The sequence below is a fragment of the Phyllostomus hastatus genome, unplaced genomic scaffold (genome assembly GCF_019186645.2).
Source record: "Phyllostomus hastatus isolate PE091 unplaced genomic scaffold, TTU_PhHast_1.1 phas_contig_312, whole genome shotgun sequence".
NCBI lineage: Eukaryota > Metazoa > Chordata > Mammalia > Chiroptera > Phyllostomidae > Phyllostomus > Phyllostomus hastatus.
In genome coordinates, this window is record NW_025333849.1 from 540,905 (window position 1) to 552,922 (window position 12,018).

Here is a 12,018-nt window from a genome sequence, read left to right on the forward strand (position 1 = left end):
ATGTTTTCCCATACAGTTGGTTCTCTTTTAATTTTGATACTGTTTTCTTTAGCTGTGCAGAAGCTTTTAATTTTGATGAGGTCCCATTTGTTTATTCTTTCCTTTATGTCCCTTGCTCTAGGGGACAAGTCAGTAAAAAAGTTTCTGCGTGAAATATCTGAGATTTTCCTACCTACGTTCTCCTCTAGGACTTTAATGGTGTCATGTTTTATATTTAAGTCTGTTATCCACCTTGAATTTATTTTTGTATATGGTGTAAGTTGGTGCTCAAGTTTCATTTTTTTGCACGTGGCTGTCCAGTTCTCCCAACACCATTTGTTGAAGAGGCTATTTTTACTCCATTTGATGTTGCTGCCTCCTTTGTCAAATATTAATTGACCATAGAGACTTGGGTTTATTTCTGGGGTCTCTGTTCTGTTCCATTGGTCTATGTGCCTGTTTTTATGCCAGTACCAGGCTGTTTTGATTACAGTGGCCTCGTAGTATAGTTTAGTGTCAGGTATTGTGATCCCTCCTACTTTACTCTTCTTTCTCAAAAATTGCAGCAGCTATTCGGGGTCGTTTATAATTCCATATAAATTTTTGAAGTGTTTGTTCTATGTCTGTGAAATATGCCATTGGTACTTTAATGGGAATTGCACTGAATGTGTAAATTGCTTTGGGTAGTATGGACATTTTGATGATATTAATTTTTCCAATCCATGAACACTATATATGTTTCCATTTGTTTGTGTCTTCCTTGATTTCTTTCCTGAGTGTTATATAGTTTTCTGAATACAGGTCTTTTACCTCTTTGGTTAGGTTTATTCCTAGATATTTTATTTTTCTTTTTGCTATTTCAAATGGGATTTTTTCCTTGATCTCCGCTTCTGCTGTTTCATTGTTGGTGTACAGAAATGCCTTTGATTTCTAGATGTTGACTTTGTATCCTGCTGTTTTGCCAAATTCATTTATTAGGTCAAGCAGTTTTTTGGTAGAGTCTATAGGATTTTCTATGTATACTATCATGTCATCTGCAGACAGTGACAGTTTTGTTTCCTCCTTTCTGATTTGGATGCCTTTTATTTCTTTTTTCTTGTCTGATTGCTGTGGCTAAAACTTCCAGTACTATATTGAATAGAAGTGGTGAAAGTGGACAGCCTTGTCTTGTTCCTGATCTTAGTGGAAAAGATTTTAATTTTTGCCCATTGAGTATGATGTTGGCTGTTGGTCTCTCATATATGGCCTTTATTATGTTGCGGAATGCTCCCTCTATTCCCATTTTGCCAAGTGTTTTAGCACTTTCAAAACATGGTTTCCAAGGCTGTGTGCTCAACTGCATCGGCCAGAAGAGGAGAAAGAGTGTGGAAGGTGCAAAAAGGAAGTATTTATGGGCCGGGCCTAAATGAAGGGTAATAATTTCTACTGACATTTCCTCCCTACAGCTTAGTCACATGGTCACACTTCACTGCAAAGAAGGCTAAGAAAGGCAAAATGCTTTATGCCCAGGAAGAAGAAGTAATGTTTTGATGAGCATCTAACTGTCTCTGCTACAGTTATCCACTATGATTTTCAAAATAAGCTAGATTTGTACTTTATATCATATTCATGAAAACAAATTTAAGATGAGTTAATAAGCTAATACCAAAATCAACTATGAAAGTATCAGAACTAAATATTTTTTTTGTAATTAGGGTTGGAAAGGCCCTTAACAAATCACAGAACCCAAAAGCTATTAAGGAAAAGATTGTCAGATTTAAATGTATGAAAACTAAAAATATTTGAACAATAAAAGATACTGTAAACATTATAAAGAAAGTAACAAATAAGCCCTGGCTGGTGTGATTCACTGGACTGAGTATTGGCCTATGAACTGATAGGTTGCTGGTTTGATTCCCAGTCAGGGTACATGCCTAGGTTGTAGGCTAGGTTCCCGATTGGGAGCATGCAAGAGGTAACTGATCGATGTTTCCCCCCCTCTCTTTCTCTCTCCCTTCCACTCTCTCTAAAAATATTTTTTAAATCTGAAAAAATAACTTAAAAATAACAGATAAGAAAATATTTACATCATATATAATTGACATTAGATAAATATGTAGAATATACAAATACTTATACAATCATTGAGAAAAAGACAACTCAGTGGATAAATACACCAATGACATGAACAGAAAATTTTGTGAAGGAAAAAAATCAATAACCAGCAAACATATAAAACGTGTATAATATGAAATACAACATAATCAAGGAAACACAAATATACATGATTTTTGCCCATTAGTTTTCCAACAATAAAAAATATGTATAATGCTCAAGATTAAAATAAGTGTGAGGAAATAGGAACACTTTTATACTATTGGCAGGAATATAAATATAAAACCACAACATTTTAGAAAGGCAATTTGGTAATATCAGTAAAATTTCTATAGCTTTGGAGACTTCAAGCCAAGATGAAGGTGTAGGTAGATAAATGTTGCCTCCTTGCACAACCAAAAGAAGGATAACAACAAACTTAAAAACAAAAAAATGACCAGAATTTCCAGAAAAATTGAACTGTATGGAAGTCCGACAACCAAGAAGTTAAAGAAGAAACATTCATCCAGACCAGTAAAAGGGACAGAGATGGGCAACCAGAGTGGGGAGGACATGTGGCAAGGAGGACCAAAGCAGGCAAGACAACAGCTGGTGGAGCAGGTGGTCCCACATTTGCATGTGAATGAACTGGGAGGAACAACTGGGGAGCTAGACACTCTGTGCAACCCAGGGTAGCATCGCAGGGAAATAAAGCCTCAAACCTCTGACTGAAAATACCTGTAGGGGTTGAGGTGGCAGGAAAAACTCCCAGTCTCACAGGAGAGTTCACTGGAGAGACTCACAGGGTCCTAGAAAGTACACAAACCCACCCAACTAGGATCAGCACCAGAAGGGCCCAATTTGCTTGTGGGTAGCTTGGAAGCTTGCCAAGAGCTGAGAAAGTGGCATTGTTCCCTCTTGGACCACTGCCCCACATACAGAGCCACAACCCAGCGATGTAGGTTGCTCTCCCCTGGTGAATACCTTAGAACTTAAGTTCTAACAGGCTGTCCTAGAAAGAAAAATATGGCCCAAATGAAAGAACAAATCAAAGCTCAAAAAATAGAACTGAGCATTGAAGAGATAGCCAACCTATCAGATGCCAAGTTCAAAATACTGGTAATCAGGTTGCTCACAGAAATGGTTGAGTATGGTTACAAAGTAGAGGAAAAAGTGAAGGCTGTGCAAACTGAAATAAAGGAAAATGTACAGGGAGCCAATAGGGAAGGAAAGGAAACCGGGACTCAAATCAATGATTTGGAACAAAAGTAAGCAATAAACATTCAACTAGAATAGAATGAGGAAACAAGAATTCAAAAAAAAAATGAAGAGAGACTGAGGAACCTCCAGGACAACTTTAAGTGTTCCAGCATCAAAATCATAGGGGCACCAGAAGAAGAAGGGGAAGAGTAAGACATTGAAGATTTATTTGAACACATAATGAAGGAGAACTCCCCCAATCTGGCAAAGGAAATAGACTTCCAGGAAGTCCAGAAAGCTCAGAGAGTCCCAAAGAAGTTGGACCCAAGGGAGCACACACCAAGACACATCATAATTACAATACATAAGATTAAAAATAAGAAGAGAATCTTAATAGCAGCAAGAGAAAAGGAGAGAGTTACATACAAAGGAATTCCCGTTAGACTATCAGCTGATTTCTCAAAAGAAACCTTGCAGGCAAGAAGGAGGTGGAGAGAAGTATTCAAAGTCATGAAAGGCAAGGACCTACATCCAAGATTACTCTATTCAGCCAAGCTATCATTTCGAATGGAAGGGCAGATCAAGTGCTTCTCAGATATGATCAAGTTAAAGGAGCTCATCATCACCAAGCCCTTATTTTATGAAATGTTAAAGGGACTTATTTAGGAAAAAGAAGATAAAAAGCTTGTACAGTAAAATGACAGGGAACTCACAATTATTAACAACCATACCTAAAACAAAAACAAACTAAGCAAACAACTAGAAGAGGAACAGAATCATAGAAATGGAGATCACATGGAGGGTTATCAGCTTGGAGGGGAAGGGGGAGAATGGGGCAAAGGTAAAGGGAATAAGAAGCATAATTGGTGCATACAAAATAGACAGGGGGAAGTTAAGAATAGTATGAGAAATGTAGAAGCCAAAGAACTTATATGTATGACCCACAGATATGAACTAAGGTTTGGGAATGCTGGTGGGAGTGGGGTACAGGGTGAGGGGAATAAAGGGAAGAAGAAAATTGGGACAACTGTAATAGCATAGTCAATAAAATATATTTTAAAAAATTCTAAAGGTTTCAATGTAGTAATTTTCCAACCCAGCATCATTTTGTACATGCCTCTAATGTGACATAACTAAGAATGTTAGTTGGATTAATGTTTAAAATATTGGAAAAAAAACATTCTAAATGTCCATCAATAGGAAAACAATATGGAATAATATTATCAAATAAGTTGTACATATCATGGAATACTATATAGTGAATATAAAGAATGAGGTAAATCTCAGTGTATAATATAGAGAGATCTCCACCATGAAAAAGCAAGTCAGAGCAAAAGGAAAAGTTTAATCTCTATGTTTTTAAGAAAAGCCACAAAATATACCATACATATATGCATGTTTAAAAGTACAGTTTAAAAGGTCTGGAAAAGTACTAAACGAACAATAAACGTTATGTGTGGGGATGGGCATAGGAACAGAATTGAAAGGAAACCACTAGATTTTGCTATTGGGACATCATTGACTTTTGAAGGTAAAAAAGTCTCTTAGGAGTTATGAACACCGCCCCCCCCCCCAAAAAAAAAAACCCGAGGATGTGAATGAAGGAGGTGGGAAGGAGAAATGAACATATAAAGAAGCAAGACTCAAAGTTCCAGAGAAAATGGAATAGAAATGTACAATGAACACAAGGCACAGAAAGGAAGTGCTTGGTGAGGACAAGCTCAGCAGACCAGTTGGTGATGTCTGGAGATAAAGGGACTGGCTCCCAAATTCCACAGCAGTCAGAATTCATGTGAGATGGCTTTAAAGATCTGATTGGCTTTATCTCTTTCCCAAGGAATGAAAAAAATCATCATGATAATAATAGTCTATTCCAGAGGAATTTTAACAACATATTCTTAATTTCCTCTCTGACTGAAGACCAGGCAGCACTTAGGATACATGTTCCTATGAGAGTTTCTTCAATAGTATGAAGGTTCTAGTTTTTAAGTGTATTTTTAAAAATATATTTTATTGATTATGCCATTACATTTGCCCCATTTTCCCCCCTTTACTCCCCTCCGCCCTACACTCCCCCTCCCACCCACTTTCCCCCCTTTAGTTCATGTCCATGTGTCATAAGTTCTTTAGCTTGTACATTTCCTATACTATTCTTACTCTATCCCTTTCTATTTTCTGCCCACCATCTATGCTACTTTTTCTCTACACCTTTTGCCCCTCTCTCCCCCTCCCAATCGCCTGTGGCTAACCCTCCCTGTGATCTCCGTTTCTGTGTTTCTGTTCCTGTTCTAGTTGTTTGCTTAGTTTGCTTTTGTTTTTGTTGTTAGGGGTGGTTGTTAATGATTTGCTGTCATTTTACTGTTCATATTTTTTATCTTCTTTTTCTTAGATAAATCCCTTTAACATTTCATATTATAAGGGCTTGGTGATGATGAACTCCTTTAACTTGACCTTATCTGAGAAGCATTTTATCTGCCCTTCCCTTCTAAATGAAAATTTTGCTGAATAGAGTATTCTTGGATATAGGTCCTTGCCTTTCATGACTTGGAATACTTCTTTCCAGCCCATTCTTGCCTGCAAGGTCTTTTTTGAGAAATCAGCTGACAGTCTGATGGGAACTCCTTTGTAGGTAACTGCCTCATTTTCTCTTGTTGCTTCTAGGATTCTCTCCTTAATTTTAATCTTGGCTGATGTAATTATGATGTGCCTTGGTGTGTTTCTCCTTGGGTCCAACTTCTTTGGGACACTCTGAGCTTCCTGGACTTCCTGGAAGTCTATTTTCTTTGCCAGATTGGGGAAGTTCTCCTTCATTATTTGTTCGAATAAGTTTTCCACTTGTTGCTCTTCCTCTTCTCCTTCTGGTACCCCTATAATTCGGATATTGGAACATTTAAAGATGTCCCAGAGGTTCCTAAGCTTCACATTTTTTTTTTGAATTCTTGTTTCTTCATTCTTTTCTGGTTGGATATTTCTTTCTTCCTTCTGGTCCACACCGTTGATTTGAGCCCTAGTTTCCTTCCCATCACTCTTGGTGTACATTCCCATCACTCTTCCCTGTACATTTTCTTTTATTTCACTTTTCAGAGCCTTAATTTTTTCCTCTAATTTGCATCCATATTCAAGCAATTCTGTGAGTGTTCTGATTACCAATGTTTTGAACTATGCAAGTGATAAGTTGGCTATCTGTCCGTCGCTTAGTTTTAGGTTTCTGGAGCTTTGATTTGTTCTTTCATTTGGACCTTTTTTTTTTTTGTTTTTTTGTTTTGTCTCGGGACTCCTGTTACATAGAAAGAGACAGAAGAACACCTTTTCATTAGGTGTTCACCAGGGTGGGGCAACCCACATCACTGCATTGTGACACTGTATGTGGAGGAGGGGTCAGAGAGGGAACAGTGCCCCCTTGCTCAGCTCTCTGCTGGTTTTCAGTCACTTCCCCTGTTACCCACAATCATATTGGGCCCTTCTGCTGCTGATTCCTGGGTGGGTGGTTTTGTGTACATTCTAGGACATTATGGTTCTCTCCAACAAGCTCTCCTGTGAGGCTGGGAGTTTCTCCTGCTGCCACCTCAACCTCCACAGGTATTTTCAGTCAGAGGCTTTGAGGCTTTATTTCCCCATACTGGAACCCTGGGTTGTGTGGTCTATCTCACTCCACAATTGTTCCTCCTGGTTTATCTGCAGGCGAATGTGGGACTGCTCAGTCCACAAGCTGCCACCTTGCTCGGTCTGAAAGCTGCTACCCTGCCCACTCCTGTCCTCCTGCCACTGCATTGCTGTGAGTCCTGTCCACCCAGCTGTCCATCTCCACCCCTCCTATGGGTCTGGATGAATGTTTCTTCTTTAACTCCTTGATTGTCGAACTTCCAAACAGTTCGATTTTATGGCATTTCTGGTTGGTTTTTGTTTTTAAATTTGTTTTTGTCCTCCTTTTTGTTGTGTGAGGAGGCACAGTGTGTCTACCTACACTCCATCTTGGCCAGAAATCAGTATGAAGGTTTTAAATAAGTACTTTTCAACCAAAAGAGAAACTGTGGGTTTTTTTTTTTAAGTTTTATTGAAGTATAACTTACATATAACAAGCTTACCTTGTTTTTTATTTATTATTATTATTATTCCTCACCTGAGGACATGTTTATTGATTTTAGAGAGGGGGGAAGGGAGTGGGGCAGGAGAGAAACATCAGTGTGAGAGAGAAACATTGATAGGTTGGTTGCTTGTATCAAACCTGTAACCTAGGCATGTACCCTTGCAAAGGATCAAACCTGAGACCTTTCAGTTTACAAGGATGCTCCAACCAACCGAGCCACACTGACCAGAGTAAACTTACCTTTTTTTAAGTGCACAATTCATTTTAATAAACTTACAGTGTTGCGCGCCCATCTGTACAATCCAATTTTAGAGCTTTTCTTTCACCCCAGAAGGCCCCTATGCTGAATTACAGTCAATCCTTTTTCAACCTCTAGCCCAATTGACAACCACCAATTTATTATCTGTCTCTATAGACTTGTAAAAAGGGCAATTTTAATGCATCAAAATTTTTATAGCATTGTGGAGCCCTCACAATGTCTTCATCTGCAAATAATGTTCATTTTCATGAAACTGAACCCCACAGAAGAGAGCCTGGACAATAAGAGCTCTTGGTTCTCCAAGTCTGACAGAAATGTTGGGCCTGTGAGTGAGGGAACTTCAGTTCTCCAAATTTTAAGAAGAGTTTCGAGTAGCTGTGGATCACTTAAATCTTGGTTCTTTTGCTATTTATCCACTAGTAGGAGTTGACATATTCTCAGGACTTTCCAGGCTAACTACTGAATAAAACACACAAATACATAGCCAGGTTTATCTTCCAAGGGCAACTTTTAATTCTCAGTAGTGCCATAATCACTTGAAGAGGAATAGAAATGTTTTCCTGCAGACTCATAATTTATAAGCCACTTCTGAATCAGTGGAATCTGTCCTGTACATCCCTTACTGGATGTTATAATATTAGTATTGTCTTTTTCCCTCCTCACCCTCTTCTCCACTCTGCTTTCAAATTATAACCTCTCAGGTCTTCTATGAAAACAAAGCAATACTATTGTTATTACACGAACCATACCTTTCACTGGAAGCTCCCTTGACCTAGCAAATGCTATAAAAGCAGTACTTGTAAGTTCTTTTTTTATCCTCACCCAAGGACATTTTATTTTTTGAGAAAGAAAAAAAACAACATGAGAGAAAAGCATTGATTGGTTGCCTTCATACGCAAACCTGCAGCCTAGGTATGTGTCTTGACTGGGGGTTGAACCTGAAACCTTTTGGTTTATGGAACCATGGGTCAACCAACTGAGCCACCTGGCCAGGGCAGTACTTGTAAGTTCTTGATTAAATTCTTGGCCAAGGTCATACTCTGTCTACAGAGGATGGGAGGTTGTAGTAATTACTTCTAGTTATGAGCACATATACACAAAGTCTGTCCAGAAAAAGTCCAGCCATTGTTAATATGGACATTGTGATTCTAGGACATTGACAAGAACAGTGTGCATGACATCAATGTAACCTGGAAGCCAAGGAGAGTGGACTGGAATGCACATGCATAAACAGTGATGACTTCACTGTACTAGTTAGTGGGGGTGGTATGTGACATTGAGTGAGCCTGTGTGCGGTGTGGTCATTGTATTCAAAATGACTGAATGAGTAGAGCAGCAAATCTGTATCAAATTTTACATTAAGCTTGAACATTCCTTCATGGAAACTATTCCAATGATTCAGAAGGCCGCAGCTATGGGCAACTGGTGATTGGCAGGTTCATCATGACAACATGCCCATTCATGCATCCCATCTCCTGCAGAGTTTTTTTGTGAAAACCACCCAGATGACTCAGTTCCTCAATGGCCCATATTTGGCACCCCATGACTTTAGGCTTTTCCTGAAACTGAAATCACATATGAAAAGGAAGAGGTTTCAGTCTATCAATGAGATTAAGGAAAATATGACTGGACCGCTGATGGTGACTGGAAGAACTGTGTGAGGTCCCAAGGTGCCTATTTTAAAGAGGACTGAGGGATCGGTATCCTGTGTAGTTAGTTCCTTATATTTTGTATCTTCTTCAATATATGTCTCTAATTTTCATATTACGTGAGTAGATACCTCCTTGATAGACTTTGTATTATTATATACTCTCAGGCTACATTAAAAAATTATGTATATTTCATTGATTATGCTGCTACAGTTGTCATGATTTTTTCCCTCTGCTCCCCTCTGCCCTCTTGCCCCATTCCCTCCAGCAATATCCCCCACTTTAGCTCATGTCCATGGGTCATGCATGTAAGTTCTTTGGCTTCTCCCTTTCTTATACTATTCTTGATATCCCCCTGTCTATTTCGTTTCTACCAATTATGCTTCTTGATCCCTGCACCATTTCCCCCTCCCCGCTCCCAGCTAATAACCCTCCAAATGATCCCCATACATATCATTCTGTTCCTGTTCTGGTTGTTCACTTAGTTTTTAATTTTGTTTTCATTTTTTTTAGGTTCAATTGTTGATAGTTGTGTTTGTTTTCATTTTAATGTTCATAGTTTTTACCTTATTTTTCTTAAATAAGTCCCTTTAACATTTTGTGTAATATGGCTTGGTGATGATGAATTTCTTTAGCTTTACTTTGTCTGGGAAGCCCTTCATCTGCCCTTCCATTCTAAATGACAGCTTTGGACTTCCGGCCAAGATGGAGGCATAGGTAGATATACTTTGCTTCATCACAAAACCAAAAGAAGGACAACAACAAATTGAAAAACAAAAAATAACCAGAACTGCCAGAAAATCAAACTGTATGGAAGTCTGACAACCAAGGAGTGAAAGAAAAAATATTCATGCAGACTGGTAAGAGGGGCAGATAGGGGAAGCCAGGGCAGAGAGGATGCACAGCAAGGTGGCACCCGGTTGACCATGTGGTCCCACAGTCAAGTGTGGATAAACTGGGAGAAAAAACTGAGGAGCTAGACAGACTCCTCAACCCAGGGCTCCAGCATGGAGAAATAAAGCCTCAAAACCTTTGGCTGTAAAAGCTTATGAGGACTGCAATGGCAGGAGAAACTCCCAGCCTCATGGAAGAGTTAGTTGGAGAGACCCACAGGGACCTGGAATGTACACAAGCCCACACACCCGGGAATCAGCACCAGAAGGGCTTAGTTTGCTTGTGGGAAGTGGGGGAAGTGACTGAAAGCCTGCAGATAGCCAAGCAGGCAGCATTATTCCCTTTCGGATCCCTCCCCCACATACAGGCCACAACCCAGTGATGTGGGTACCTTGCCTTCTTGAATACCTAAGGCTCCACCCTTTAGAATGTAACAGGCAGCCGAGGCAGAAAAAAAAATGGCCCAAATGAAAGAACAAATCAAAGCTCCAAAAATAGAACTGAACATTGAAGAGATAGCCAACCTATCAGATGCAGAGTTCAAAATACTGTTAAGCAGGATGCTCACAGAAATGGTTGAATATGGTCACAAAATAGAGGAAAAAGTGAAGGCTATGAAAAGTGAAATAAAGAAAAATATACAGGGAATCAATATGGGAGGGAGGGAAGCTGGGACTCAAATCAATGGTTTGGAACAAAAGTAAGCAATAAACATTCAACCAGAACAGAATGAAGAAACAAGAATTAAAAAAAATGAGGAGAGGCTAAGGAACCTCCAGGACAACTTTAAATGTTCCAACATCAGAATCATACAGGTGCCAGATGGAGAAGAGGAGAAACAAGAAATTGAAACTTATTTGAAAATATAATGAAGGAGAACTCCCCCAATCTGGCAAAGGAAATAGACTTCCAGGAAGTCCAGGAAGCTCAGAGAGTCCCAAAGAAGTTGGACCCAAGGGAGCACACACCAAGACACATCATAATTACAATACATAAGATTAAAAATAAGGAGAGAATCTTAATAGCAGCAAGAGAAAAGGAGAGAATTACATACAAAGGAATTCCTGTTAGACTATCAGCTGATTTCTCAAAAGAAACCTTGCAGGCAAGAAGGAGGTGGAGAGAAGTATTCGAAGTCATGAAAGGCAAGGACCTACATCCAAGATTAGCCTATCCAGCCAAGCTATCATTTAGAATGGAAGGGCAGATCAAGAGCTTCCCAGATAAGGTCAAGTTAAAGGAGTTCATCATCACCAAGTCCTTATTATATGTAATGTTAAAAGGACTTATCTATGAAAAAGAAGATACAAAATATGAACAGTAAAATGATAAAAAAACTCGAAGCTATCAACATCTGAACCTGAAAAATAAAAACTAAACAACCAGAACAGGAACAGAATCACAGGAATGTAGCTCACAAGGAGCATTATCAGTGGGATGTGGGAGAAGGGAGAATGGGGGAACAGGTACAGGGAATAAGAAGCATAAACTGTAGATACAATATAGACATGGGCAGTTAGGAATAGTATAGGAAATGGAGAAGCCAAAGAACTTATATGTATGACCCATGGACATGAACTCAGGGTGGGGGGAATGCTGGTGGGAGAGGGGTTTCAGGGAGTAGGGTGATAAAGGGAGAAAAAATGGGATGACTGTAACAGCATAATAAAATATATTTAAAAAGATAAAAATAAATACTGAAATTAAAAAAATGATAGCTTTACTGGATACACTAAAATGGTTGTATGTCCTTTCTTTTAATCACTTTTATTATTTCTTGCCAGCAAAGTTTCTTTTGAGAAATAAGCTGATAGTCTTATGGAAATTCCTTTGTAGGTAACTCTGCTTTTTCTTGCTGCTTGTAAGATTGTGTCTGT